This window comes from Zonotrichia albicollis, chromosome 2 (assembly GCF_047830755.1).
Source record: "Zonotrichia albicollis isolate bZonAlb1 chromosome 2, bZonAlb1.hap1, whole genome shotgun sequence".
Classification (NCBI taxonomy): domain Eukaryota; kingdom Metazoa; phylum Chordata; class Aves; order Passeriformes; family Passerellidae; genus Zonotrichia; species Zonotrichia albicollis.
Window position 1 is genome coordinate 96,209,944 of NC_133820.1, and position 27,892 is coordinate 96,237,835.

At 40.2% G+C, this 27,892-nt stretch overlaps 1 long non-coding RNA gene across 1 annotated transcript; it reads right to left on the reverse strand.

Annotated features, from left to right (window-relative positions):
• Positions 1–2,567: 2,567 nt before the first annotated feature.
• LOC113459199 (uncharacterized) lies at positions 2,568–27,820 on the reverse strand. Its single transcript, XR_003380212.2, has 4 exons — positions 27,479–27,820; positions 22,185–22,227; positions 14,341–14,413; positions 2,568–3,034 (listed from the first exon to the last, which is right to left on the reverse strand). It is a non-coding gene; the product is annotated as an uncharacterized LOC113459199 (long non-coding RNA).
• Between the last annotated feature and the right edge of the window lie 72 nt (positions 27,821–27,892).

Here is a 27,892-nt window from a genome sequence, read left to right on the forward strand (position 1 = left end):
GAGGAAGCACTGCTACATGCATTTTGACTGGTTATAAAAAGCAAGCAAAAATGACTGCCAGATATTTGAAATGCACATCTTTTCCATTACACCAAGATGAATACTGCCCTCTGCTATATATGCAGGGTCTGGTACCATTCCCATCAAAGTTGGGGCAAATTTCCCATTGACTTTAACAGTGCAACAGAGGGCCTTTACAGAACAGACAGAGCACCTTTTTATTTCTGGATAGGAAATAGAAAAACGTGAGTACCAAAGTTTCTGATCAAAAAGAAAACAAACACACCTTATGGGCTTTTTAATAACTTTTTCCCCAATAAAAGCAGTAAAGTTGGTCAGAAATTATTATATGTTTGAACAGAAGGCATACTTTCTTTCTAGCCAGGCATTATATCATTCAATCTCTGAACACAGAGATGTAATATAAAGTAATAAAGAGGAAATACAACATAAAGTAAGATTCAGACATATTAAATTGCTTAATGAAAACACAAGAAAAGGACTGAGTAGAAAACATGGTTTCCTTTATTGAGAAAAATTCCCCTTCAAAAGCTTAATCAATAATAACATTCATATTTCCTTACGTACTTTTTACATTTATTTTTTAGAAAATTATTAAATATCTTTAATGAATATAGATTGTCATCCTTCTGCAGCCTGGCCTGGCAGCATCCTGGATAGATTACTCTCTGCCTACTCTGTTTCTCCTATGATGCTGACTCTTCTAAGCAGCACATTTCACAGTTTCATTTCAGATCATTTTTGTCACTGACTTCCAGCCAGTAAATGTAAACACATATTTGCAAATGTACCTGGGGAAAAGGAAATCCTGTAGGATCATGCTGCTGGTAATTTGGAGATGAGTTAAACACTTGTCAACACTTAACATTTTTATTCTCTTGTACTGCAGAGCAGATTGAGGCTATGAGAGTGTTGCAGACAAACAACCAAGATTACTGTTTCCATATTCCACTGTCCACAGGCTACTAAATATCTGGAGAATAGTGATCAGGATGGTGCCCTCTGGGGATGAGGTGCTGGGCACAGAGCAGGAAGGGTGCAGGTGGCTCTCAGCCATATGAAGATATTTAAAAGTTCAACCACTCCCAGATTAGCCCATTTCCTCTCTATGTCAGGTTCTATGACCTGACATCAAGACAGCAGATGTGTGGGAGAACTGGTGTTTTGGACAGCAGATATCAAAAAAAATGAGACCAGAGCCAGCAGACAAAATAGAAAATTTGTAGAAGCTGAAGGTCCTCCTGGGCTGGTACCTGATTTCTATCTGGGAGCCTTCCAGCACAGCATCCTTGCTTAGGTTGTACCAAATCTTTGGCAACTGGTCCTCAGCTGATTTAAAAAAAAAAATGCTTTCATGCTGACAAAAGCTTCCACAGGGTGTGTGATCTGCAAACAGCCAGATCTCCACATTTCACCACCCCAAACCACTGGAGATTAAGCCCAAAACTCCTCTTCCCTGGATGGTACCCATGAGTGTCTCTTGAGGGATTTCTAAAAATTAGTGAATATCATCTGAGGCTCCTTTAACTGCACTTCATGAATAAGGAGCAGGAAAACAACAGTGTGCATAGTACAGTGTCTGGACTGAGCTGCACCCAGGGCTGGCTGAGCAGCAGCAGGCAGGTGAGGGGGCTGGAGCCCCCCACATTCTACACATGCCACACAACACCAGCTGCAGCATGGGAGCAGCTTCTGGAGATGTTTTGGGTGGTTGTGCTGGCATGAGAGAAGTCACAGAAGGGGGACAGACAGAGAGTAAAACACCACAGAGCATAGAAGTAATCTTATTTATATACCTGAGTTAAATCTGGCTAGTTTCTAGAGTATCACTATAGGCAGTTTGCAAGTATCATCTGGAGCATCATCTCCTTCCAATATAAACCTCTAGTGATGCTTTATAAACAGAAATGCGGTCAAGCTAGAAATAAGCTGTCACACAAAATGCTGACATCTCTAAATACCAAGGGTATTTGAGAGATATTTTTTTCTCATTAAAAATATTGCACTTGTTTTTCTCAGAGGAAGTAGAAATCACAAGAAAAATCAACATTACATTACCTAATCTTTCTCATTTTCATTTTTAATTCCCTCAACATGGGGCTGAGATAGTTCTGCTCCTTTGCACTGAGTGCCATGACAACCACCAGACCCACCCGGTATCTGCACTGCCATTCAGCTTGTTACCTCAGGAAAAATGTACACACCAAATGCTCAAACTCTTTTTAAACCTATTAAATATAAATAACTAATATGATCTGACCTAGATAGCTGAATGTAATGTACCATAACATCCCAATATAAAAAAAGACCCGTAGTGTAAATGCATTTATAAATGTTATGGAGACTAAGTAAAGTTGCTACAATGAGTTCATCAGTTTTATTTTAAGAGAAGTTTTTCTTAAACAAAATGTTTTCAATATCAAAAACAGGAGCATAGCATTCAAGAACTTAGGTATTCATGGTATGCTATAATTATAAATTTCCATGAACAGTGTAGTTAAAGCATTTCATACATATGTACTTTTATAAATTATATACATCATAAATCTGGATAATTAATATCCCTGGAGAAAAAGTGTATTTTAAGTTGCCCTTAAAGATCTAGTTTTTGCACCTTATTGGAATCTAAATACCACAGCTTTTAGCAGTATTTGTCAACAAAACAAGCAGTAGTCACATGCACACTCAAACACAAATAAGCAAAGTAAATATATATTAGTTCCTTGCCACTAGGAACAAACATCACTTATGAATAGGTGCATCCAACTCAGCCATCAGTCTTGTGCTTTCCTTTCATCTTGTAGTTTATCAATATGCTAGAAATCCGATGGGATACGAAATGTCCAATTTCCATTTGACATGCAAGTAACAACAATATATCCAGTTTTACTTCTTGTCCTTATAAATTATGTTACAATTTTCACAGACAGTTCATTTAAATGTCCCAATGTTATCCCTAAGAAGCACCATCATTCTGGCAGCTGGCCTTTGCAAGAGAAGGTAAGATTCTCATCTGAAAAATTACAAAGAGCTGTTAAGATCAAGCACACACTCTTCAGCTGATGCAAGGCATGCGTTTAATTAGCACATCTTTACCTCTTCCAAATTTAAATGACTGCATCTCTTGTTGATACAGGAAAAATGCCTAGCACTTGCACCCTAACCTATAACTGCTTTTAAGATGAAGGGCTTGGAGTTTTCTGGCTGATCTCAACTTTATTCCGTTTAATTCTCATGTTCTCTAAACAGTATTTTCCCATTCTACTGCAGCTTTCTTCTCAATCATTTCAGTCTTCTTCCCTTGTATCACTGAATTCCCTAAGCCTTTATTTTGTATTTGATTTAATTTTTGTCCCTTAAATGTCTCTCTAAATACTTAATTGCTTTTTCAGTTCCCCAGATAACATCCAGAGACGTTCAAACATTAATGGCCTTGCTTCCAGCTACTGACCAGCCGTATAAATCTGTTCACACACCACAACTCTCTTCATGAAAATTGGGTTCAACTCTGTCCTAAACTTCAATACAAAATCTGTTTGAAATCTGCTGATTTAAACCAGTGTGCCACAAAAAACCACAGTTGTCAATGCAAACCACCCACCTTCATGACCCTAATGTTTTGACACATTTGAATCTGTCAGGAAGTGCAAAACAAATGAATTTCATTTGTAGTTGGGAGACAAATAAAATTCTTTTGGGTGGGGCTTGCCCCATAAACTAATTCCATTAGATTCAGCATTGCCTTTCATCTGGTACCACATCCATTCATCTTTTGCTCAGAAACAGGAAGAGGAGGCAGCTGCTTCTGCCATCCTTGATTGAGACCACATGAACCCCAGCTCAAAGAGGCACAAGTTGGCTTGGAGCTGGAATTTGGTCCACAGGAGCTGACAAAATTACTTTTTTCTCTGCTTGAGATCGAACTACTTGCATAGAAGTGCAGCAGAAAGAAGGACTGTAGGAAAACTTAACTAAACTGCTTGTACATGTTGTCCTCTGCAATGTTCTACAATCTGTCATGTTCTTATTTCTCTCCTTCATGACAGTCTAAGTGAGGAAAAAAAAGATAAACATTTAGCTAACATGTGAGATCATCTCAATGATTTATTATTGGGACCTTTTTTTTGTTTGTTTACAGCTGCTGCAAGAGAATTCCTTTCATTAAAGGATCACCTGGGCATGACTTCCAACACAAAATACATTAACTGGAATTAAGTATGAAGACTACCAGGTATGCAGAGCTGTGCCATAGAAATGTGTTGTTATCTGGTCACCTCCTGCATGTTACCCCATATTTTTAAAGTTTAAATGAGCGTCTGAAAGAGGAAATTGAGGGTATAAGACTGAGAGAAAAAATATTAAAAAAACAAAGTATCAAATAATCCCTGTTGAAGATATTTCTAAACATAAAGATAACCAGAGAAATGAAGCCCCATATATGACTCAGAATTAATTGCACTTGACTATTTATTAAATATATGTGCATTTCTATGAGCATGAAGAGAAGTCTTTCCAGCAAGGGAGGAAGACTAACTGAATGACACACAAGCACCATTAGCCACAGCCCCTGGGGACCCAAACCAAACAGATCATTGTTCACATAAGAAGAAGAAGGTAAATAGGGTAGAAAATGTAAAAGTTTGACAAACTACAGAACTATGGTCTGACATTGCAGAGGATAATAAGCAAAAGCAAAAAAGGATAGTAAGTGATGTCAGTGGCAGAGAAATCAGCTGCATTACAGGTACATAGAGGTACATAGTTCTGGAAATTTCTTATTTTGAAAAGAACGGTGAACTGTTTTTGCTGAACCAGTGGCTATCAGCTCTGAAGTAGTGTTTCTTTTGCAGGCCAGCAATATTTCTAAACTGGGTTTCAACTAAGGGTCTTGGCAAACACCAGTGTGGATAACATAGGTGGATCCATTCTGGATGCATTTGTGGAAGCACAGGTATAAACATGCCACCCAAATTTCCCAAATATTTCAGACCCAGGTGGACATTGTAGCAATCCAATGTGTGCCATGTTTGCATTTCAACACTGATCATGGTATCCTGCCCCTTTCTTCAGTGAATGCAATCCACAAGATACCAACAGAGCTGTGTTCTTGCAGAGCTGTGTTCTTGCATTACAGCACACTAGCATTAGGGCTTTTTAGGGCTTCTCTGCCTCTTACCTTCAACAGAGTCTTGAGTCTATCAGTGGGAAACCTTGTCTGGGGTTCAAAAGAGGGGAACAGGATGTTTGGTATGGTATTTGCTATATACAATGTATGTGTAAGAAAGAAAAGATAGTCAATTTCTAACACATTTAAGTGTAAGGACTTTGGCATCTTTAATTTTCCTCCTCCCTCTATCACCTCCATAAAAGCAAGGCTGCTTTTAAATGTGTTATTTTTCATCTTGTTTTTTCTTAATTTTTCATGCACTATTCCTCTGGTATTCTCTCTGTCACAAAAATCAATAGATACTAATATCATTACATGATATTAGGGGATGTTATGGGTGTTAGCTTTGCAATAACTTCTGGACAGATAGACATGCAGTTTATAATTTGTCATGTACCTTTTCCCCCTTTGCTCTCATACATGCCTCCCAGGGCCTTGTGCTAAGAGACACCATAATGCACATCTCTGTTTTATGTGACTCAATTGGTCAGGAAAAAGTCTTCTGTTCATACAAATATAAAATTACCTTTGCTAAATATTACATTCACTTGTACAAGGCCTAGGAATAACAAAACTTCTCCTTTGTTTGTGAGACAGATATACGTAACAACACTTCTACTCAAAATTCAACAACTAAACCCACTGTGACAGTAAGTTTTGACACATGGAAAATGGACTTCTTGTTTCACAGTATCTTTTCAGACTGCACTTCATATGCACTGCATTACAGGGAGCAGTTATGTTATAACACTCCCTTTTATAGCTATATTATGAAATAGTGCAAAAGGAAAGGAAAATGTTTTTTCAGTAGACCACCAAGACAGTACTGTGCTTTGAGAGAATAAATAGTCCAGACCCATGCAGCATTCACAAACTGCTCCTCTGCACAGTCATGGGTTTTATTTAGACATTCAGAGCAAGAAATATTCTGCTGTAAGAAATATAGATGCCACTAGTTACTGGGAAAAAAAGTCTTTTATTAATGTTTTTAAGACAGTTTTATGTGTCTCCAACATATCATTGACCTGATTTGCCATAAATACATTGCTGTTTCAACTACCTTGAAAACAGTAACAAAACCCAACAGAATGGTCAGTCAGTAATGAAGATACACACATTACTGCCTCACAAGTAGCTCAAGGCTGAAATTTAAACTAAAAGAGAAAATAATTAAAGCACTAGATTGGAATTGCTCATTTTAATGCTGCCTAACCCATCAAAATTCTCTTGTGATTTTGAAAACACTACACATTTTAAGTGAATGATGAAACATTACAAGGAAAAAGAGAGGCAGGCACATATCTTTTTATATGATAGGAGAGTATTTGTACTATGTCATCATTTGAGAGGAAAGAGAGGTATTTATCTGACTCATCGGATTTGATAAGGAGGAGAGAGGTGATTCTTCCTTCAGTGAATAGAAAATATAGATATATACAGATTTTTCTTAACGTACAGCTACAAATATACTGCATGCCTTCTCCTAATAGCTGGTGATGCAGTTTATAAGCCTCACTTCAGAAACAGCAAATCTAATATCCCCAGTAAATGTTCAGGAATTTTGCAGTGCTGATGGCATAATGTATCTCAACAAATGTGACCTAGAGGCACTGCAGCATGGCAGATACAGTATGTGCACAGCCTCTGGATACAGCATGTGCAGGTGCCAGAGAGGAGAAGAAGCAAGAAAATCCTTTCCCTTCAGCACATTCACATCATTCCCATTTCCTGAAAGACAGGATAAGCACATACACCAGCTCCTACAATGTAGGGGAACAAAAAGGGTCCTTTAGCTGTGGCAGTAATGGGAGATTCTCTGTTTTTCTCTGCTTCATGATTTGGAAGAGCTGTCTTGCAACTGAGGTCAAGATTGCAAGCAAGGTTAATACAAGTCTCCCAGTGTTAAAAAGTGAAGACTCCTGGAAAATGAGTCTTCATTTTCCAGGAGAAGAATTTTCTCATACTCTTTAAAAATAAAATTCACCTATGAGGCCTTTAGAAACTCCAGTGCTTCACTTCTTCAATATGGCTACAAGTATTTCATCTTGTTTCCACAGAATGAAGAGGAACACGTAGAAGTAACATACACAGATCCTTTACCTCTCAAGTTACTTAGAATAGATGAATTTGAAGTTGCCTTATTCATCCTCAGAGGCGTTTCTAAGGAGTTCAATATTCACAGTTATGTATTTTTAAGCAAAACATTTAAAATTATATCAGTAGCATACCTGCAGATGGGTGTTTTATGTTCTGTTTATATAAAAACCCATTCAAGTAACTGTTTCAGCCTTTGGGAATGGCAAGAAGGGAGGCTTTACTTGATGAACTGCACAGAGTTACCACTAAGGAGTCCCTGCACACATCTCAAGCAATATAATTTTCATGTTCTTTCTTCAGCAGACAGCAGCATGGTCATTAGAGAATACAAGAAAGAGTTTTCCAAAGCTTAATAGGCTACTGCCTTCAACATCTATCAGTACCTTGCCCACAAGTACAAGCTTTTGTACTTGATGGACCCACCAGTATGGGTTTGATCTACTTTAGGTTTTCTAGTTTTCCCCATTTCTCATGTCCAAAGAGGATGCTTTCAAAGTCCTATCCTGTACAGCATCACCTGGACTTCAAAATTCAAAGAGTTTTCAGCTGGTGCTAAATTTAACTGTGGGATCTCAGCACCTCAGGACTGAGGTGCCGAGTCACCGAGACCACCCTTGGGGGGCTCGGGAGTCCTGGAATGTTGCCAGAAGTGTCTGGTGGCTGGACTTTGATCCTACACGGGAGACGACACCTGTATGAGGATAGGAGGATTTCACCAGGGTGAATGGTGAAGGGATTAGTTAATTAGAGGGTGAGACACAGGGTTTAGGATTGCTGTACAGGGGGGTTTAGAGAAGTAAGATGGAGGAATTGGGGCGTGTCCTGTCCTTCTTCTTCTTCTTCTTCTCCTCCATCTTCTGTGGTGATGGTGGCACTTTGGGATTGGTCATTACTGAAAGTGCACCGGACAATAAGAATAAAAAGGATTGGGGAAAAATGATAAATATTGTACACGTAACTATGGGTATAAAGATAGGTGACTGTCCGGAGGGCAGGACAGAGTGTGCTCATGGCTGGCTGCTGAGCAGACCTCTGTCGGGCCGAAAGAAAATCTTTTAGATAAACAATTAATAAACATAGAGATTGAAAGAAGAACTGAAGCCTCTTCTCGTCCTTTGATATGCGGGCTGCCCCAAGGCCACTCCGGGCCTTTCCAGGTCCTTCAAACAGCCGAAAACCGGACAACTGGCTTCCACTGGGTGAGCTCAAACCACCACAAAACCTTTCGGGGGGGGGCAGCCTCAAAGCCTGAAGACCAGAAGACCGAAGGGAACAGCTCCGATCTTAGACGAGGTCCCAGGAGAGCACTGATAACTCCTGAGGAGAGAAGCCTGAAAAAAAAAAAAAAAAAAAAAAAAAGAGAGAAGAGAAGGAAAAAAAAAAAATAGCCAACAGAGTCTGCAAAAAACAGCAGTCACTGAGAATTCCATCTCTCAGCTTCTGCCGAAGACAATTCGTAGCAGAACAGCCCGGACCGGAACCAGAAAGGCGCCCTGGGACCACCTCTCGTGATCTGCTGGACAGAGACTGAGACCTCCGGACTGCCCTGACGATAGATTTGGTAAGAAGGCCCAGAAATAAGAACATGGGGGGCACACTTTCCCAGGAACAACGGGAAATTTTGTCTGCCTTACAAGGCGTGACACAAGCATACACAGAAGGAATTCCAAAGAAAGAATTAAAACAATTATTGCTATGGGCAAGGCTAAACTACCCACTGGCAGAAACATGCATGCAGCAGAAAGCTGCGGGACCCTCTGAAAGAGGAGGGGAGCGAGGCTCCGGGAAAAAATTAGCTCTGGCCTTAAAAGGCCAGGAGGAAAATGCTCTTGGAGAAAAAGAGCAAGGAATATTATTAAAACACCCGGTCCCAAAACCCAGAAACCCCAGAAAACCCCTAAAGCGTCCGGAAACTCCAGAGAGCATGGAGGACTCAGGATCGGAAGGGGGGAAGCAGGGGGGAGAGAAGGGATCGGGGGGGGGCGCTTTCTCGCGGCGCCGCGGCGGCAGAGCAGCACGGCCAGGCTGCGGCAGAGCAGGCAAGGAGCGCGGGTGAAGAGATAACGGGAGAGACGTGTTCAGGTGCGGCTTTGCTCAGCTCAGGGCCGGGGGCAGCGGCGGTCCCGGCCGGCAGGGATGCAGAAACGCGCGCGGCGGGTGAAATTCGTGAAAACCCGGGGGGAGACCCGGTGCGCAGATCGGCCCGGATCGCGGAGCGGGCGCGGGTGCCGGCGGGAGTGGGGCTGCACACACCGGCGAGGGAAGGAGCAGACACAGCGTCGGAGGAGGAGGAGACAGAGTCAGGGGCAGACCGAGGGGGGGAAATCTCAGGGCTGGAACAAGAGGGAGAGGGAGAAATTACCTCGGGAGAGACAGGGAGCGGCTTGGAGAGCACGCATGCGCAGAGAATAGAGCGCGGGCGGGGGCGGGCCAGACCCCCGGTGACGTCTCGGGCGAGGAGGGGCCCTCTCCAGACTTGGTGCCTTTGGTTAAAACCCTCGGAGCCCAAGCCTCTTCCCTCCAGGAGAGGCGTGTGCGTATTCTAACCCTATTGTCAGTTGAATCAAAAGCCAGGTAGCCCCGGTCTCAAGCAAGTTTGCAAACAGCAACAATCGGCTGAACAGGAGGCAGTTGTGTTCATGACGTCATCCCAGCCACGGAGCCCGGTGACAGCGCCACCTCGTGGGGGAATGACCGAAGTGCACGACATGCCGGATTGGTTCGGCGGAGCCACAGTGTCATTTCGTAACGAGCCTGCAACAATGCAGCGATTTTTCTCAACAATATATAAGAAGAGACGAATACTCAGACAAAAGTCGGGACTCAGACTGCAAAGGGCAACTCAGAAGAGAAATAAGAGGAACGAAAGACTCTGGGGGGTTTTCTCTTTGGGGTCTTGAATGAAAAACATAACAAGGGTTTTGCACAAAAGTGAGGTCATGAGTTTCATGATGCTTATATGCATCATTTTTTCATTCATTGCAATAGGCAATGGGGTAAATTTACCTATTACAAAGAAAACTAACAAAGGATCATGGATTGATCAGCTGGTAGATTTCTTTGACATCTCTCCTATTTGGAGAGGAATTTTAAGGGTAAGGTTTTATGTTTTAATAGTTCTCCTAGTCCTCATCCTTGTCGTCCCATGTGCCATGAATTGGATTGTAAAAGAGGTTTTCTTGGTGCAAACAGAAGGGGGAGATGTGGGATCTCAGCACCTCAGGACTGAGGTGCCGAGTCACCGAGACCACCCTTGGGGGGCTCGGGAGTCCTGGAATGTTGCCAGAAGTGTCTGGTGGCTGGACTTTGATCCTACACGGGAGACGACACCTGTATGAGGATAGGAGGATTTCACCAGGGTGAATGGTGAAGGGATTAGTTAATTAGAGGGTGAGACACAGGCTTTAAGATTGCTGTACAGGGGGGTTTAGAGAAGTAAGATGGAGGAATTGGGGCGTGTCCTGTCCTTCTTCTTCTTCTTCTTCTCCTCCATCTTCTGTGGTGATGGTGGCACTTTGGGATTGGTCATTACTGAAAGTGCACCGGACAATAAGAATAAAAAGGATTGGGGAAAAATGATAAATATTGTACACGTAACTATGGGTATAAAGATAGGTGACTGTCCAGAGGGCAGGACAGAGTGTGCTCATGGCTGGCTGCTGAGCAGACCTCTGTCGGGCCGAAAGAAAATCTTTTAGATAAACAATTAATAAACATAGAGATCGAAAGAAGAACTGAAGCCTCTTCTCGTCCTTTGATACGCGGGCTGCCCCAAGGCCACTCCGGGCCTTTCCAGGCCCTTCAAACAGCCGAAAACCGGACATTCAACCTTTCACTTTCCCCATCCAGAACCTCCCTTCCCACAAGGCAAGGATGACAAGTCCATCATCATGCATATGTATTATTCTCAGCTGAATTCTGTCTTTGGCAATCAGACTGTGGAAAATAAAAGATATGGCCTAAAGAGGATTCTGCTTTGGTTCTTATTTGCTTGTAAGGCAGAAAAGAAAAAAAGCAATGATTCTTCTCTTTTTGTAAGAGATGGGTATCAAAAGAAATAATTTAGTGTTGAAATTCTGTATCTACCAATCTGGTATCTTTTCTAAAACAGACTGTTCTCCAATACACTCATGTAACCCAATTATATGATTGGTTCTATCTTTTTATGTGCATTTCTTTCTTCCCAATGGCAAACTAGTCATTAGACTGTGCACTTGTGCAAAGCAACCTCTTGGACAAATTCTATTTGAGAGCTTTACCAAATTAGAGTTGTATTTTAATAAGCCCATGATCCAACAGACAACAAAGTAAACAGGAAAAGCTCTGCTGGAACCAGACTCTCTCTGGGCTTTTCAGCTGTTTCTGCATGTAAAATTATTAGTACATGCTTACATATTCATGCATGGGGGAGAACAGGTTCAGATTTGACTGTCAATATGTATATGTGCATACCACAGTACCTCATTTGTTGCTATTAAAAAAAACTAATAAACAAGGCTTTGTGAGTTTACTTTTCATTAAAAAAACTCAATAAACACAAGCGCTGGCTTTCTCCTGCTCTCAGCATGCAACCTCAATATAACTTATTCTACCCAGTGAAAATTTTCACTGTTTATCAGTTTAAAATTGATCCCTCTTTTCTTGTTTACTGTTGCAATAATGGGTCTGCAGCTGAAAGAAAAGAGGTTTATTCTTATAAATAAAAGAAACAGAGTCATATTCATGTTAACATATTTCCCTGGTATTGTAGAGTTACGAAAATGGAGAAAGGGGAAGCGAGTTGTCATTGTGTAAATTTCTGTTAAATAGATGAAATAAGTCCATGCAGTACAGCTTCCCTGTTCTGGCAGCTTCTGCCTCCCTTTATTCCACTTATATTTTACTGAGTAAAATTGTCTTCTACTGCACCTCTCTGTCTTGGTAAAGCAATATCCTGCTGGTCAAAACATTAAGTATTGCTGAAGTCATTGGTATCTCAAGGTATTCAACATCTCATTTAGACCCTGATCCAAAATATACTGAGATAACTGATACATTCCTCTTACCAGAGTACGATCACATCACAATCACCTGGGCAGGCTCTTTTTCCACCAGGTATTCTGTAATGCTCTACACCATTTGCACTGAACTCAACTGTTCAGAAATCGTGGTGTTGACATGTGGCTAGGAAATTCCTTTATCCCCAAACACAACTGCATACTGCTGGCTAAGGCCATGCACCCTTAAAGTCAAAGATGACTCTTCCAGCAATATCAAGGGGAGCTAGAATGGTTCCTTTGGTCAGCATATCCTGGCCTGCAAAATCAACAGTATCTGTAAGCTGCTAAAGTTGAAATCTTCAGAGGAAAACCAGATTTGTGTCACATGTTCCAGCACAGTCATAAAAAATTTTCACCTACTCAAGTGAGTTCCAAGTGTCCTTCTCCAAAAATACCTCTTCTACTCTTTGTGGACTTTGCTAAATATCTGGCTTATCTAAATTCACCACAGGCAAAACAAAAGCAAATTAAAGAACTGCATTAGAAAGGGTAGTCCTATCCTCTTAAGTACTGATACTTCTTTTATGGGAGTCCAGCAGAGGTCATATGAGGGACAGTGACTTATTTTTTTACTTTTATCCCATCATTCTCTCCCTTCTCGGGGAGCAACATAGTCTCAGAGGACAAAGACTGGAGTTGGAGTAGCTCTAAGGAGCCTGGCTCATCCCCTGGGCTGCAGTCCATGATGTAGAATGTTCAAAAGCAATTCAACAAGCAACTTGTCTCTAATGATACCCAGAGCCTTGGGGACAGGCAGTTCCACCCAGACATGTTGGTCTAGTAAAGTACTTGTCCCCTGCTCCATCCATGTAACCTTTTCTATATGGTGAAAAACAATAGGGCTGAGCTGAGCTTACCACCTTACCCCTTGGGAACTGCTGACTATTGAATGCCTGATATCACAACCCTAACACTGTATGGAAAAGGGTTTTGATACTTAAAAATTCTTCCCAAAGGTATTTGATTAGGTAGGTCAGTCTCCTGCCTAGTCAATACAGTTTCTTCACTTTACTACAGAGCAGCCATTAGGCTGCAGTTTCAGGAGTGTTTTCCCATTTAAATTATCTTACTGCATTAGGGTAGCACTAAATACATGTGGACTTTCACATCATTGGCCTTGCCAAGTACAAGTTGGTACCCAGTCTCAACTCTCACTGAGATAACCTGAGTTGAAGATCTCCAGCATCTATCTTACAACATCTCACAAATCATGCTTAGAGCCTTCATAAAACCCTTTTCCTCCTTTGTTGCCTACATCTTCCAACCCATCTGTTTTTAAAGTGATATCTCTGAGGGGAAGTGAAGGTTTGCTGTTACACCTTGCATCTGCCTGACTGCCACTTTACTGCATAACTTCTACTTTGCTGCATTCTCCAGCAGTCCTTAAAACTGAGTTTAAAAAGGAAGCTCCTCTCTACAGTCCAGGTGGTTGACACTGGTTTTATCTCCCTTTCTAATATCTAGGATATAATAATCAAATTTCCACAGAAGATCTATCCAACAGAACTTGAGGTTTTAGTTTATTTTAAAAAATCAAGTGCATTCTATATTTACTTTCCTATTATTTTGGTATAATATCTTTTCATTCAAATAATCTTGGTTTCATTTTCTGCACTATATATATTCTTTTGTTCCCATCACCCAAGTAGCTGTTTAATGGTTAGCTACAAATTAGCATTTACTTGATCTCAGGTGTCTTTCTGCCTAAAGAATTAGGGGTGCTTTTGATAATATATACTCGAAAGGTATATTGTCTTGAACAACTCTTTTGACCTACTTGTTACCATAATGTTTGAGGTTTCTGTCAATGTGATTTCTCTTTATCATTTTTCTTCCCTTTCCTTTACCAGAGGCTGATTTTCTTCTAACAACCTATTTCAATTCAGTAAAACTCCCTTTATTTTTTAATTTTCTTCGGTTATTGAAGTCCCCAGATTCCAAAAACATTAATTTTACATTTTGTCAAATAGAAGGAAGTTCAGTAGTTTCAAAAAGAACCAGACTGAATAATCTTACCTATGTAATGTCCTTTTTCCTTCACTTTGAAAAATTCAGCAACTGTAGATGAAATTCTTGTTCCTGTGACAGGCTGAAATGAAAATTAGAGTAAGCTTTATTTCATTAGATATAAAATATAAAACTCTCTGTCACTTAAAAAAAAATTATTCATATTGCATTATATAAGTAACATGCAGACAGTCCTGATCCATCTAGTAGGCATTTTATTTTACAAAGACCCCAATCTTGCAATCCAATCTGAACAGAAGAGCCCTTTCACTTCCACTGAAAGCCAGTGAATCTATTAGGCACTAGGCTTATAGACGTGTTCTGGCACTTTAAAATGCAGACAGGCTCATAACAAAATCTTTTTAAAAAGGCACAGAAAATGAATTCTCACTCCAGCTCATTTCTGTGTCTATAACATAGCCCATTATGTTTTAGATGAAACAAGGCAAAAAAATTGAAACATTATTTTGGTTTACATAAAAAAAAAAAAAAAAAAAAACAGAGATCGAAATTTCTTTCCCATGGAACAAGAAAAGGATAATTTAGAGAATGTTCAGAGAATGGACATTTGTTTTAAAGACCTTTGAATTTGTGAGAAAACAATTCATCTCTCTGAACTCTGTCATGTTCAGAGATGTGGTGGGTACATCGTGCATCATTTCCACTTCCAAACAATACCAACTGCAGGTGCTCACAAAGAGGTAAAAGGCTTCATTTTGCATCTGCATGTACAATCTTTGCACCACTAAAGAACCAAGGCTGGGAGTGCTAAATTCAGATTTTTAAAAGGAGACTATTTTATTGAAAAGCAGAATAGCTTCATAGTCAATATAGCATGCTTTTAATCATAGAATCATAGAATGGCTTGGGTTGAAAGGGACCTAAAAGACCATCTAGTTCCAATCCCCCTGCCATGGGCAGGGACACCCTACACTAGATCAGGTTACTCAGAGCTCCATCCAACCTGGCCTTGAACACTTCCAGAGACAGGGCATTCACAACTTAATAATTATATAGTATTACAAATACATCAAAAAGGCAATTATCAGATTTTAATTATTGCACTGAGTTTGAAGATTTACTTTCCAGGTAATTTCTCAGAGATGACTGTGTTTGTCTACAAGAGTAACAACACTTTCCAATTACTTTTTGTAGAATATGATAAAAACTTCAGTAAGTTTTATCCAACACTGGAGAAAACCCCAACTCAGAACTGGTAGTCCCAAAATGAATGAAAGGCTTCTTAGAATTAAAATATATTTGAATGTTTGGCTATATATGACACCATCTATTCTAACTAGAAAGACCATAAATGGATATGTAATGATAAATTATTTTAAATTATCCCTTACCAAATGCAGAAAGGTTTCTGTAAATATCATAGTGACTTTTTCTTGGAAAGAATAAATGCTTAGGAAATGACTGCAAACTAAGCTAACAAGTACAGACACAGAATAAGAACTGCTGAGATATCTCAAGCTGATTTTATAAATCACTCTGTAATTTACAGAGTGAGCTTATGAAGTTGATAAATTATCATTCCAGGATCTTGCTGGAAATCTCCTTTTCTCTACCATTATCCTCAGCATTAGCTCAAAGGCCTTTATCAAGACCTCATACCCTGCAGACACAGTGCAGTGATCCCAGTCGTGCCGCTGAGAACTGAGCAAGCACAGCAGCTCTTGGCTAAATCACTGACTCTATCTGTAATTGTTACTGTTTCACAGCTGCCCACACAGGGCAAGGTCTGGCTTATTTCATAAGGGCTTGATAATCTACACTAAAACAAATAAAGAGAAACTTCAAAATAAAAATAAAATTATGCATCTTTATGGCATAACACCATCATACTTTTACAATGACTTTGAACATTTATAATTTAAAATTAGGACTTAAGCAGGGAAAAGGGCAGAAATTGTTATTACAAATTGTCTTGGAAAGGAAACTGATTACAAACATTTGAGAAGTCTTTCTAAACAAGACAATTTTATCCATACAAATTGTTGTAATTATATATTCATTACCTCTGTCCACCACTGCTGAACAAGCTAAAACTGCAATGGTTAAGGCTTTGAAGAATTGGCCATTCCATGTTCATATGGACTTTTACTATCTCTTATAACTGATTGAGAATGTTTTCTGATTTATCCTTAAAAAATAAAAAAAGTTTAAACTGCTTGACAAATATTTCATTGTCCCTATACAGCTCACTGCTGCCACTTGTTTGGAAAAATGAAAGGTAAGTTGAAAAATGCACCTTTTCCATTTTCATCTCTAATTGAATTCTCTCTTGACCCCCTTATTCCCCATGGCTGTATTTCAGGTTTTGATGATAAGAAAAAGAATTTTGTATTTGGATAATACAATTTTCTCACTTGCCTTCAGCGACCTTCAGCTCAATTTCCTCTCCCCAGAGACACTGTATATTATAGAATTGAATCAAATTCCTTATTCATAGAAAAAAGTTCCAATTTAATCTGAATATTCAGCATTTTACACTGGTCAGGGTGATGGATGGCAAATTGAAATGCTTTTGGTTCAGGTAATCAAATGGTAGAATTCAGACTTGTATTGAAAAAAATAATGAAGTCTATTCAATATTCTCATAAGGTGCAAAAAATGCACATTACATGGTAGAACTGGGGTTTTTTCTTATTATCTAACCAATAACATCTCCACCACAGAAAGTATAGTAAAACATTAAGAATTTATGTCAGTTAGAAGATGTGAAAATCAGCCACCTTTGGGGGGAAATGCAGGCATCGTTGTAAGAGTGCTCAGATGAACGAGTACAAAACTGGGGGAAAAACAGACCTGTTCTCAGAATGTGCCTGCAATGTTCAGTGGGGGGTTACTGAAGCCTTTTAATATGTCTTAAATGCTTTTTGAGAATAAAACACAGCCCTTTTAATCACTTCAAGCTGCTTGATATACTAAACTACTGCAATGTTTCATTTCCATCCCTGAAAGTTTTGTCAAATAATTTCATCAGGCATCTCATTTTTTTCCAAGGACTATCATTTAATTTTGGAAAATCCTCTTGCTACTTGTGAAGTTCAACCCCAAAACAACAACTGATTTGAACAATCCCAGCTTGGCACCACACTATTGATGAAACTTACTTGGACATTTGGCCTTGGACAATATGTCTCCAGGAAAACAAGAGTATAATGACACTGCATTAATTTCATTTGGCTTAAAAATTCCATCAATAGCTACTTTCCTCCCTTCTAGAGGTGCACAGAATTACGCAGTTTGATTTTCAAATACTGCATACCAGTTATTTCTTTTCTAATTATTTGGAGTATTTAAGCCACAAGGAATGCCTAACTGTAGGCACCACTAACACTTAATCAAAAATGTGATGCAGCAACCTAAATGTTAAGGCCCTGTGTTAAAAATAAGTCCTAGGCTGCTCTTACTGACTGTACTAGAATTTGTTCCTTCTCTATGTTTCTGCTCTCACTTCATACACATGAACCTGGTGCACAGGCATTATCCAGGACAGCAGGATGAGGGGAACTCCTGTTCAGAGAAACTTCCCCATACCTGGCAGACACACCTTTTGAACTAGGGAAGAACATTTTTCATCAATTTTTCTTCCTCCACACCACAAGTAAGCAGTGCTCAGACTTGATCTTCCTCTGGGGAAAGACAGAGCTCTGCATGATGCTGGGCATGCTCACAGGGAATTTGTGTTCTCTAAGTAACCTATGGGTTACACAAATTAGCTTGTGCAGTTTCACAGCTCGTGCAGTTTCACAGGCACAGGGTAAAGATGGGGTGTGAGTCAAGTGCAAAAAGTATGCACAGAAGCACTCTGAGAAGCAGGATAAGTGCTCAGACTATCAAGGATAATAGCTTTTTTAGAAATACTTAGAAGTTAAAGCTCTTAATGTTGAACTAACTCTTAAATTAAGACATATTTGCAGGAAATGGTGAATACCTGTGACCCACCAGCAGATGTGGAGAGAAGAGCTGAACCTAAGAAGACACACAAATATATTAATTGCAGTCTGTTGTATTTTCAGGGTTCCCAGATGAAGGAAGGAATGATGCATCTGACTCCAGGTTCTTAGAAGGCTAATTTATTATTTTATGATTCTATATTATATTAAAGAATACTATACTAAACTATACTAAAGAATACAGAAAGGATACAGACAGAAGGCTAAATAAAAACTTGTGACTCTTTCCAGAGTCTTGACACAGCTTGGCACTGATTGGCCATTAAGTAAAAACAACTCACATGAAACCAATGAAACGATCACCTGTTGATAAACAATGTCCAAACACATTCCAAAGCAGCAAAACACAGGAGAAGCAAATCAGATAATTATTGTTTTCATTTTTCTCTGAGGCTTCTCAGCTTCCCAGGAGAAAATCCTGGCCAAAGAAATTTTTCAGAAAATATGACAGTGACATCAGTCAAGCCCCAGATTAAAAAAAAAAATTACAATTTTCAACTTTTCCTATAACAGCAATTGAGGAACCAAACATTACATGCAGCACTATACGGCACAAGGGTGGTTCTGCAACGGAAGCCACTAACAGGTACACTGATGAACAAGAAAGTAAGAGCCCAACTACCCTTCCCAGGTCCCTTACATCTTCAGGACTTGCAGGAATATAAATAATTAAAATGCACTATTTTACAGGTAAAAGTGAATAGATACCAAATAGATACACAAAGTTTGGAGTGTGTTATATAATCAGAAACACAAAAATTAATATGTCACAGAAGAAGTTTTAAGCATGTGATTTGCAGGCAATTCAAGTAGAAGCTTGTCCTCCGTCCTGAGCAGGATGGAAAACAAGTGCATAGTTCTGACTAATCTATTATCTGCATTTCAAGGTCCAGAACTAAGGACATTTGCTGCATGAGTTTACTTCTGCTGACTTATTTGGAATGTTTTTTTGTGAACACCTCTATGAAAATATCAGAAGTGTAAAACACATATGACAGCAATTTTTACTACACAGTAAAAAGGAAAATTAGAAAAATATTTTAGTTTTATTGAAAAGCTGCATTCCAATCTTGTTCCTTCCAGAAAAATTCTTAGTACCAGTCCTTGCAGAAGGGCTAAGTACTGAGTCAGGACAGTCAAGATATGTGAGGAAGTGCTTAAAAGTCAGGAAACAGCAGCATTGAAATACTAATACAAGCTAGTTTCATGTTACCATGGGGAACTATTCCCAAAGGCCATATTAGCCTATGGCCACTAAGGCCCATGGGGGAACTTTCACAACCCAGGGATACCAACAGGCTCTTCTGGAGGGCAGTTCAGATCAGGAAACCAGCTCCAGCCCAGAGGAGTCTGCATCACCCAGATAAATTTAGCCCCTGTGAATACTCTTCATACATTCAAATTACATTCTTTAGCTGCAATTATTTTGCCCAGGATCATGTGGAACATTATGCAAGCTTTGTCTTCTTCCAGTGTGCACTTTTCTCATTTCCATAATAGTCCCATATTGGATCTATACCTTGGCAGTTGCTGACTGCTGTCACATTCACTTCTTTTTTCAGCTGGTAGTATTAAAGGTAAATGTTAATTACAGGGACTATTTCTCTAACCTTGTCTCTGGGACAGAATATTTAGTTGGGAACAGTATCGTTCATCACAGCTGCAGCCTATTTCATAAATGCTTCTCAAAAGCCAGACTCCTTGTCTGCTGCATATGCTGCCTCACTGAGGACTGGGGGAGCAGAGCAGCTCAGACAGCCACTGTTAGTGCCCCTCCAGTGCTCCTTTCAGACCAAAGGACAAACATGGCTGTGACAGTGTGCAAAATACTCTGGCCCAGCGCTCAAGAGGCTTTTGCTCTTCATCTGTGTGCTAACCCAGTGAGCCAGGAGAGGAGCAGAGGTTCCCATGTTAGCTGGCACAGCAGCGCGAGCCACTGATACGCTCCGAATGCACGCCAGCTTGGGTAGCAATTTAATAAAGCAGCTGAAGCTAATGCCATTTTTTGGCACCACATAAAAGAGTTTGTTGTAGGGTCACATATATGCATATAAAGGGTCATGTACCAGCAAATTTTCAGGAAATAGTAGACATGCACATTATTAGACTGAATTGCTGTCTGGCTCCAATATCTAAAATATGTAGCCAATTCTTAACCCTACTTCTCAGCATTCTGATGCACTTAAATCAGAAAAACGTGTAGGGTTTCTGTGTCTTAAGTGAAGTTTATAGAGTAGGAGAAGAATACCAAGAAAGTAGCACCAGATTCTATACAAAAAATACTTGAAGAGCAATACTGCTGGAATGAGTGCCACTACTGACACAATATTTTGATTAAAAAACACTTTTCAAAATCTGAGATTGCCTCTAAACCCTGGATTTTAAAGAAATTAATCTGGGGCTCTTTAATTTGGATTTTTGAACCAATAATTTTGTATTTCCAATACTTTCTTTGCAACTACAAGGACTCCTTTTAACATGCACATTTAATGGAAGATAACATTATTACATAATCATGGGACTCTGGAGCTTTATAAGAAAAACACTAAATCTTATTAAACTTGTGATAAAATTATTGGTGTTGGCAACCTTGCAGACATATGCCGAGAGCTGCACAGTGTTTTCCTCCTCTAACTACTGTAACTAAAAGGACTTTAATGAGAGCAAAAGAATGTAGCTCTGTCTGCCCAGAATCTTTTGGAATTTTCACTTTTCCCTAATGAAAATGAAAACAAATACATTTCTTTTTTTTTCCTGTAAGCTTTTACAGACATCTGAACTGACTTGCATAATGAAGAAGGATTAAGCAAACTCAGGAAAATTATAAATGTGGTTTGTATTAGTGTACTAATTAGCTCATAAATTTAAAAATAGTTAATCTTTTAGTTTTGCTGAATGAAAATAGCGGTCAAATCGCAGATCAGATCTTGTAAATGGAGTAATGCAGCAGTGAATTAAGCCCCCCAGAGCATAGGTGTCTGATCTCATAGCATTATGAAAACTGGAAATCTTGCTACTGACTTTGAAGAGCACAAGGTGAATTTAGCCAAAGTTGTAAAATATTACTCAAGCAGCCAGATACTTAGCAAATAATAATAAAAACAATGTGATTTATTAGGTGTGTACTTCTCATTGTATTGTAATCCAACAACTAACTATATTAATTATTTTTAGTTCCGTGAGCTAATTAGAACAGTGGTAGCTGGCAAAATTCTGTGGTTTACTGCAGTTTCTATTTATTGCATGTATTTATGTACATGGATATTCAAAAGACCCTGCCCTATAAATATTCATGTTATTACTGAAACAGTTGTGGATACCAAGTAATAAAAATATACTTGTCCATTACACGATTTACATTTCTTTAGAACTGCCAAAGTAGAAAAATAGTAGAGGCACTGTTTTACACTGCCCCATTGATAATCTGATGAAGACTGCTCTGATGAAACAAAGAAAAGTAGATTCTATCCCAAAACAAGTTCAGGTCTCAGCTCTTCAGACTGGGTCCTAGCCAGGGGATGGAGATGCAAGAGCCAAGCACCTGGGCATGGTAGCAGACAAGTAGCTGGCAGACATTACAGGCTGCTGGATACAAGAGCTCAGAGTCTTCTCTTCCCTTTAATGATTGCACCAGGACAAGGTTAGAAGAGAACTGGGCTCAGTAACACTCAACGTGGAGAATGAATGGACTCCCATTCTCACACCCCATAAACATCCTCACGCACACCTTGTTAAACACCACCCCAGAGACTGCATTTCAAGCAGTTTTCCGTAAACTCCCTGTGACCTGGATACAAAGCTAGATAAAACCATCGGATAAAATACAGCACCAGAAGTATGTGAACCTGGGATTAGAAGATCAGGGTGACTTAATACAGAACCAACCTTCACATCTGGACTGCTGTAAACATCGTTCAGTCCAAGGCCCCTGTGGAAAAAAACAACACACCAACAGTAATTCAGTAAAATGTGTAAGAACTGCTCATTGCTAGAACCCTGCAGTGATATGCAGCAAGAATTAATCTAAAAACATGATGGCAAACAACTGATGAATCAATTTTCTCCTTTAGCTTGTAGTGCACCTGCTCTTACAGTATCTAGATTTATACTCTTTTTTTCTTTTTCTTGCAGAGATATAATATTCCTGCTTTAAACCAACTGCTCAGCTAAGGAGAGAGCCAGTGACAAGGCCTTATTCTAACTACATGGTGCATGTGACAAGGAGAAAACAAAATATGTCTGCAAGTACAGAATGTTTAAATGCCTCTACTCATAACACAAGCTGGCAGGTTACAAAATAATTTGTAATTATATCTCTTATTTGCTCTTAAGGAGTTGTGCACCAGCAAGCTACTAACCAGATCCTATATTACTGCAGTATTCTACCTCAAGGTGGTAGGAGACAGAGAAAATTCAAGCCTCCCATCTCAGTATTAGGCTCTTTGGAGAGCATTGCTGGCTGCCAAACACGTGCACCAAGTCAGCATTGCTGACATATTTTTGCCTGCTTATGATGCTACTTCTGGAGGCCATATGACCTATAGTTCACCATTCCAGCTCTATTTTTGGTAAGCTGATGCAAGACAGGATGGAGTGGTATAGTTAGCTGGTATGGGTACATAGTCCAATGGATTACCATTTACTACCATTTTCTTAATATCTATCTTCATTTTAAATGATGCAGCATAAGGCATGCATCTCTTCATTCCCCCACAAATTAGTACCAGGACTAGCAATCTGAGTGACATATGTCACTAAAGTCTAACATAAAGTATGTTAGACTTATCCTTTACTTAGTGGAAAGCAACATTTACGCTGCTCTGAAGTGTCTCTGACTGCATACCATAAGCAGGTTTACAAGGAGCATCACCTTGGCAGCACAGCCTCCATGAACCCATCAGGCCAAACTTTTCAATAACAACAAAACTTTAAATAAAAGTGACTGGTTTATCAGAGGCATTCGGCACACCTGCTTCCAACTAAATAGCACATCAGGAAATCAGGACACAGTTATTTTAGTGCTTATATATAGGTTAGAACTGGACTTCACACGCCTAAATTTCAAAGTTGTGAAATATGTCAGCAAAAGCACTATAAAAGCATGATAAAAACAAAAGCTTAATCAAAATGCAATATTGTCCTTAAAGCAGCATTCAAAAGAGGTACTGTAGTTCTCTCCCCTGAGTGACAGGCTATCATGGTTTAACCCCAGCCATCAACCAAATACCACACAGCTGCTCACTCATTCCCCCCCCAGCAGGATCAAGGAGAGAATTGGAAAGGTAAAAGTGAGAAAACTAGAAAACTCATGGGTTGAGATAAACACAGTTTAAGAGGAAAGGCAAAAGCTATGCACACAAGCAAAACAAAACAATGACATTAATTCACTGCTTCCATGGGCACGTAGGTGTTCAGGCATCTCCAGGAGAGCAGGGCTCCATCATACAGAAGTGACTTGAGAAGACAAGACAAACATCCCCCTCTTCCTTCCTCTTCCCCTCTTTTTATATACTGATCATGGTGTCATATAGTCTGGAACATCCCTTTGGTCTGTTGGAGTCGGCTGTCCTGGCTCACAATCTCCCATGCATCCATAGTCTGCTCATCAGCATGGCAGTAGGAAAAGCAGAAAAGGCTTTGGCTCTGCACAAGCCCTGCTCATCAATACCAAAAACATTTATCCCTGTTCAATACAAATCCAAAGCAAGCCCCATACCAGCTCCTGTGAAGAAAGTTAACCCCTCCCCAGATAAACCAGCACAAAGGCACATGAAAAGCTCCAGAACAAGGACTCAGAAAGATCCTGCAGTGAACTGTATTTCGATCTCCAGCACATCTCAAACTGCCAGTCTGTTTAAGGATGATAACTCTGCTTTTGAGGCTGGATGAGAGCACATCAGACACAGACCTGTGCAAGCAAGTAAATATAATACTCCAAAAGCATTTATCCTATCTAACTTTAGACTTCTAAAATGTAGTTGTGTATGTTTCAAATACTAATTGAGATTCTTATTAAGTAGTGGAGGGGAACACTTTTAAGTCACGTTACAGCTGATCTAGGTTATATGTCTCCCTCTGGATAACATTTATCAGGCCTCAGAAATGTTGCTTTAGCACAGGGAGATTGGAGACATCTCTTTATTACCTGTATGTCTAAGTTGTACAGACCCAAGGTTATCAGAAAGAAGCCCAGCTGTCACTGCAAAATGTTGATTAGGAATGGAAATATTCCTTATGAACACCCCTGCCCTGTGTCACTGTACGCAGTGACAAATAAAGGCAAAGGATGACTTTGATATTTAGCCAGGAATGTACATTGGCAGTGCTGCTAACATCACACCTGCTGAGTCAATAGCAGTGAAGCAAGGTCAGAAAGGAGCTGTAGGCAACAGAGCAACAAGAGGTGGATGTGGCTCTTCAGTTTCTGCTCACACTCAGCATGGAGGGAGGTACTGTGCTACACAGCCACACCAGCACGGTGCACTAACTCCACTGCACTGGGCTGTTAGGCCCCAGCACTCCTGTTATTAACTGGCTCAAACTATATCAATGCACCACTCTCTTGCACTTATTAAACAAGTGCCTTACCTAAAGCACAGTCTGTGTCTTTTACAGCAATGCTAAGTGTGACTCCATCACTAAACTTTCAGTTGGATACTGTATGCTCGGTACTTTAATAAGTAATAATTATTCAATGGATTTTAAAGGAGACCATCTTTAAACCAAATGGATACATTTCATAAAAATGGTAAGACACTAGAACAGATTTTTGTTTTCCATCCATTTAAAGCAATGTAAAAAAGGTTCAGCTTCTGTAATCACTATGTCAAGCAAGAACAAGGAAATAGTCAAAAAGAATTTAAAGTTTCAATTCTCAGTGGAAGATCTGAATAAAGAGGTTCAGTTTAGGTATTTCTCCACTTTTGGCCAAGTTTGAGCCCCTGTATCTCTACAAAAACACACCCCTACCAGTAGATACACTGCTGAGTAGACCTGATTCAAATAGACACAAGTTCAAAACATCTGTCTCAATTGCCACTACTGGTACCATCTGATGAGGATGCCCAAAGTGTTTTCTGCTTGACAGAAGGCACATGGAATCAATTCCTCTCTCACACCAATGTTATCCATGACACAGTCTAATGAAGTCAGAGTTAGAATTGCTTTGAATCTACACTAGCTTGCATGACAGAACACTATGACTGTGTGCATCTCTCAGAGGGGCGTTTTTTTCATTTCTTTTTTTCTTATTTCTAATGTTCCTCTGGGAGATCTCATTCCCAGTTTCAACAAAGGGCATCATCTCTTTGCAGATGATATCCAACTCTACAACTCTGTTAAGTCAGTCTCTGATCCCCTTCTTCCCACCTGTCTTCAACATGTCAATCAACAGATGGCTACACCATCACTAAGGAATGCTTCAAAGGCATTCAAAATGTTTTAAAAGTGCTCTTTGTTCCATGTCTCTTGCTCTGCTATCAGTCTTCTTAATTCAGCCCTTCAGTTCTCCACCAAAAATCTTGCTGCTATCCATAACACAGGGTTTTAAATTTCTTTTCTCTACTTAAAAGCTACTTCCATAATATATACAGATTTATCCATACTTTGACATCTGCTTCCACTGTGTTATGTTGAATGTTCTACTCCAGTTTAAAAAATACCATTTTGTCCACTGTGGCTTTGCAAAAACATATTTTCTAACTTCACCAACCAATGGGCAGGAAACAGAATACTACCCCACTTCAAAGAGTGGAGACTCCCTCAAGAACTTTCAATGTCTTCTTACATGCACAATCTCATTTTAAGACTTGTGAAAATATATTTCAGTGTTTATAACTGGAAGCCAAAGTCTTCTGATATACTCAGAAGAATAATACTGGGTTTTGCCAGATGACTGTTATTAACAAAATATCATTCTGGTATTACCTAAATGTAATTGTGTTGGACTGTACCAGATTTCTCTCACAGCATCTTGGCTTTTGCTTCTTCTAAGCCCTTTCTTATCTTTGTGTCTTCTCCACAAGCTTCCAAAAATGAGAAAGCAAGCCCATTCCTTCACTTACCCTATTTTACTCTTGCCTACATTTTCAAGCCTTCCCTCCAAACCACTGTATCATCTTCAGTACAGCCCCATTTCCACAGCATTATTGTTCCAACAATTTGTAATAATAACCTGTCATAAATCTGGAGAGTGTCTGCTGGTAAAGAAATTGGCAGAATGTAAAATGGATTAACAAAAGTGAAGCATAGCCGCATGAGGAAAAATCAGTGCAGTGGAAAAAGGGAGTCTGATGTAAAAATACCAATGCGTCTCTGATGTAAAAATACCAATGCATCACCGATGCAAAAAATACCAAAGAAAAAAAACTATATGGGCCAATGGTCAACCATCTAAACCCCACTGATAAGTGCATCCATGGAGCCTCAAAGGGGTGACAGCCCTGAAAGCTGACAACCACAAAATCCCAGTGTATGTTTTCCAATACAAAAACGGGGCTGCAAACAGACTAGCACACATCGTTCTCTTAGTAAGGGGATTATCCTTCTATTTCTTACTGCCTTCACCTCCTCTTTCATCCTATCATTTGCAATCCCATAACACTAGTGGTAACCATAGCCATTGTGTAGAAAGAGCATTTAGTGTTCTCCTTTTAACAGCATTTAGCAGATGGAACCAGCTCACTTTCACAGAACCACAGAATGGGTAAATTGTGTGGAAGGGATTACAGTGGGTCATCTGATCCAACCTCTGTGCTGAGGCAGGCTCATCCTAGAGCACATGGCACACAAGATGGTTCTTGTACATCTTCCACAAGGGAGACTCTACAACCTCTCTGGGCAATCTGGGCAATCTGTTCCAGTGTGTGGTCACCTGCACAGTAAAGACATTCTTGCTCATATTCAGGTGGAGCTTCCTGTGCATCAGTTTCGGGCCCTTGCCTCATGTCCTAGTGGTTGGCATCACCAAGAAGTGTCTGGACCCATTCCCTTTTAATATGTATACATATTAATAAGGTCCCCTCCTAGTCATGTCTTCTCGAGGCTGAACAGGCCCAGCTCCCCCTGCCTTTCCTCTTAACAGAGATGCTCCTGTCACCTTACTCTCTTTGTCACCCTCTGCTGGACCCTCTCCAGGAGTGTCTTGGGCTGGGAAGACCAGAACCCAGATGGGACCTCACCAGGGCTGAGTAGAGGGGCAGAACAACCTCCCTAGACCTGCTGGCAATGCTCCTTCTTGTGCATCCCTGGACAGCACCGGCCTTGTCCCCAAGGACACACTGCTGGCTCAGGGACAGCTCGCTGTCCACCAGGACATCCAGGTCCTTCTCGGCAGAGCTTCTCCCCCGCAGGTCAGCCCCAGCCTGTGCTGGTGCCAGGGTGGTTCCTCCCCACGTGCAGGGAGTAATTTGCCTTTGTTGAATTCCAAACAGTTCTTCTCTGACCCTCTCTTCAAGCCGTCGAGATCTTTCCGAAGGGCTGCACAGCCCTCTGGGATATCGGCCACTCCTCCCGGCTTTGCGCCATCAGCAAACTTGCTGAGGAAATACTCTGCCCCTTCATCCCTTTGCTAGCTCCTCGCAGAGAACCAGTGA